Source organism: Montipora foliosa, chromosome 6 (genome assembly GCF_036669935.1).
Source record: "Montipora foliosa isolate CH-2021 chromosome 6, ASM3666993v2, whole genome shotgun sequence".
NCBI lineage: Eukaryota > Metazoa > Cnidaria > Anthozoa > Scleractinia > Acroporidae > Montipora > Montipora foliosa.
The window spans coordinates 47,125,655-47,129,958 of NC_090874.1; the positions used below are offsets into that span (position 1 = coordinate 47,125,655).

Below are 4,304 nucleotides of genomic sequence, written 5' to 3' on the forward strand. Positions count from 1 at the left end.
TGCCTGGCTATACATTTTCCGTAATTGTTGTATGTAATCAGTTATCAGGTGAGTTATTTCTTTTTTTACAATTGTACCATTTCTATATTGTGTGAATATTAATGCGACTTTTCCGTCATATATATGTTAATTTTTTACTTACAACTTTCAACCGAAGCGAGGTTGAAACGTCGTTTTTATATTACCCGTTATTTTTACCCTCAAATATATTAAAATTTTGTTTTTTTGTCTTATCCACATTTTCAATTACCATCGAGGGCATTTATATCATCAGGTTCAATTATCAGCCCTGGCGTGACGTGGTAATTGACAACCTTCATACCAGCCGTCAAAGGTAAATGAATAATTTCCGTACCGTTTTAACAGTTTTGAGTTTATTTCAGTAACAATTATTTCGGGGACTTTTCAAGACTCCGTGCTTCTCGAAATCAAGGTCTTATTCAGCGTTTCATTTACGATTGATCGAACGTGAGCCCAAAAACAGTCTTCTGTTGATTTACCACCTAAAATGCTTCGTACTTCCGTAGTTCCGTAATGCCAGATATTTACATCTCTTCTTACAATTGCACTAGATTCGGTTTCCCATTTACCTGGCTATTGAACTATTGCCGGGTGAAAGCTGTCAGAAGGTATATTCTTTACTGCAATTTGTTGACCAAGTTTATTAACCGTACACACTTCTTTCATGGTGACGTCGATGCATACACACAAACTCTTTTGTTAAGAAAACATTCGAAATTGTCTCGTTGAAAATTTGTGTCTTAAAGTCCAAAAAATTAGATGGTTCTCATTCCTCTGATAGAGTCTGGAACTGAAGGAGTTCCACGCTGATGCAGCATAATATGAAAATCAATGGAAACCATAAGAATTAGTTCTTACTCTTGGGAACTACCAGAATGTAATTACTGCAAACCTATAGTTGGTAGAACGGAAAGTACACATTTTTTCATCTAAATTGTGACAGCAAAAATATTGAGCGAACCACCTGTTTATCTCCTTGTGCTTTGTTTTCCTGTGATCAAGGAGCAACAGATAATTTGGTGAGCATCAACGTTCAGATTACCCATTCATTATTATTCGAGGAAACTGATGAGAACCTGGATCTGGATCATTAAGTGGTGTCTTAGCATTCTGACAATAACTGGAAATGGAGTAATTATCTTTCTCGTGTTCAGCAAACGACAACTTCGCACCAAAACCAATGCATTTCTCGTCTCAGTTGCAGTGGCAGATTTTTTGATTGGGACGACCACTGTTCCCTTCTTCTATTTTTGTGAGATTTCAAAAGGCTGTAAAGGCAATGTTATTTGGCAGTTCGTAGTAATCTTGATATGATGCTCACTCTGTTACGCTTCCATGATGAACCTGTGCAGGGTAGTGCTGGATCGTTTCATCGCGGTTGTCAATCCTTTTGCATATTTGAGTTTTATGACTCGTCGACGTGTCGTCTGCATTATTTCTTTGGCTTGGGTCATTGCAATTGGACATTGATTTTCCCAATGGCTGGCCTCGTTTTTTCCAAACCTGTCTTTATAAGAATTCATTCGATTATTATTGCCACTTTCTACGAGTTTCTTCAACCATAAAAGAGGCGCAAACACTTTAGCAAAACAGTTACGTTTCAACCACGAAGTTTTTTTAAAAAGTCAGGACAGCAGTGCAGTGAAAACAGCAGCAATTATTGTGGGCTTTACCCTCGCGTGTTACAGCATTTTAATGCGCTGTCCTATAATATATTTGGTCTATTCCGCTAAAAAGTGCGAGGTTGATGATTACAAAATACCGATATTAATTTCAAATTCAGCTTTGAACCCTTTAGCCTACGCTTTTTTGAAAAGGGACATAAAGAGAGCGTTTAAAGAACTTACAAAGTCCGCTTTCTAACTATCGAGTTTGAAGTCAAGACTTCAAAGAGCACTTTTAAAAATGATTTTGAGGGTATCTCGTTGCGCCAGTTTCAAATGAGAAGTTAAAAGACTGTTCAAAGATTTTAATTCTCAACGTTTTGTCGATGGCTTCCAGAGGATTTGGTTGTTTTGTTCTTACCAAGGAATACATTTCCTGCATAGGAAAACAGTTGTTCCTTCGAAGAATCGGATAGCTTCTACCTACACCTGTTCGCGATTCACTTTTTCCCCTGTTTTCAGTTTTTTTAAGTTTAGTGTTTTAGCTTAGCTTTTGGACAGTTTTCAATAGCTTAGCGATTGGACAGATGTTTAGTACTATGCAAGATATAAAGGGTGACCAATGCATAATTTAGATCAATTTTTTTGTTGGTCTTATTCGTCTGTGTCATCCCGAATTGTACCCAAACTTTCAAAATAACGCAGAAGGTTTCTATGCTGTTATACCCATCATGCGCTTCCCAGGTTCCCTTTAGTCACCCAAAAACCTCACTTGATGTTCAAGTTCGAAGGAAAAGGGCTCAAGAGCTAAAGCCTTCCCTTAATGTCAATATTAGTAGTGAGAAGTTGTTGCTGTTTTAGCTATTAGTCCGCATTAGGGAACTTAAGCACGCGCGATTTTGAAACGCGGACAGCAACCGGAAGTAAGCTGTTTTCCCTTTTAACCTGTTTTCACAAAACCACATTTACATTGCTAAGTATCTTTTCTCAATTTGAGATGATTAGTATAAAAAGCTGGGAGACACCACGGTCCTAACACGTGAAATTTTCTCTTCCGGTTGCCGCCGGCGTCTCAAAAACGAGCGTGCTTAAGCTCCCTAGTTATGTCTAGACACGTACTGCTGCACATCATTTTTCTCAGTCTACGTTCCGGACCTCTTATGTTTGCGATATGTACATACAGTTTTCAAAAATTGTAACGGTCACTTTTGAAATGTCTGTTGACTAGCATGCGAAACGCCAAGTTCTATATAAAAAAAATGCGTTGGAATACAATGTTTATCACCGCTGTTTGTGTTATTTTCTTAATCGAGAAGAGGGAAATGTAGCTAGGGTGTGGCAGTTGTTAGTGCAGTCTTAAATCCAGGCTCCAATTCGCTCTTTTCGAATTAAGTGGGAGAGAGACCTTGAACTGATTCATATTACTAAGAACAAACAGGGTCTTTTCTCGGCAACGGATAGCCGGAGAAAATTCTGTGCTCGAGTCTGCTGCCGGCAAATGTTTCTTTGAGCAACACAAATGTTGGCATTTTCTTGACCCAAAAAAGTGAGCTGTACCTTATAATGTACCCTTATTTAGCATGCAAGGAAAAGCGGTTCAAATTTTTGAAAGGCAACAAACCAAGTAAGCCTGAGGAATGTTTTAAAGTTCAAGTTATTCACCCCTTGTGAAAGTGATATTTCAGATATGAGAAGACTTGGCTTGGGTTGCTCGAAGCATGGTTAGCGCTGACCAGGCCCTTGGTATTTTTGGTTGATGCTAATGCTTAAGTGCGCATGCAGGATACTTTCTGCTTGCTTAACCTTTTTCATGTAAAAACTCTAAAGTGAAGTCGACTTTTTGAAAGTTGCTAGTTTATTGAAGGTAAGGTTCGATTGCTACCATGTACCAGCTGGAACAAACACGAGCCCAGGGACGGTAACTTTTATTTACCTTGTTGTCCTCTAGAGTGAGAGATGGGGAGAGAGACCTTGTTGGAGCAGTCACTCATCTATCCAACTGAACTCAGCACTTTAGGGTCGCTATTTCTCGGGATATTCACTTTCCAGTGCCAGAAGGGTAGCAAATATTCAACTAAAAGAAGTAATCAGGAAGGGGAGTGTGGCTTTTCGAGGTATTCGCTCCAGCACTTTTCTAAGCTTGTCCAAAGTTTCCTCGCGGCAATAACTAGGAAATCGTTCCACAGATATTCTACTAACTAAAATTCCAGTTCCAATCACAATACTGACATGAAACTACGTTTGCTGAACATTTACTTCCCACTCAAAATCCTATTGAAAGCTTTAAAAAGAAGAATCAGAAATTTAAAACAAGAAGAAATATTGTTAGCCTTTGAGTCGCAAGTCAGGCTTAGCGGTCCCGGTCTTCCTATATCAACTCCTGTCGCAGGTGGTAGTTTCAAAACGCCAGTCGGCTATTACTCGTTTGGTTTGCTAAAGAATAAAAAATAAATGCCCTGTGTGACAGACTACCCGCAGTGCACAGCAATTGACGAACAGAAGGGAACATATGTTTGCTTGTGGACAGAATTAGTGAGTTCATACTGAGGTCTAAATAGGCCATAAGTGCGACAGAAACTCAAGTAAACTGAGACTTATTTGATGCCTTATCGCCTTATAGTGTTTTGATGTGCTAAAGTACGCAATAGAGGGGAATAAAACTTGATTTTAGATCGTACT

The 4,304-nt window shown here is 38.9% G+C and overlaps 1 pseudogene; it reads left to right on the forward strand.

The window, feature by feature from the left end:
* Positions 1–1,089: 1,089 nt before the first annotated feature.
* LOC138005651 (histamine H2 receptor-like) lies at positions 1,090–1,920 on the forward strand (annotated as a pseudogene).
* Positions 1,921–4,304: the final 2,384 nt, after the last annotated feature.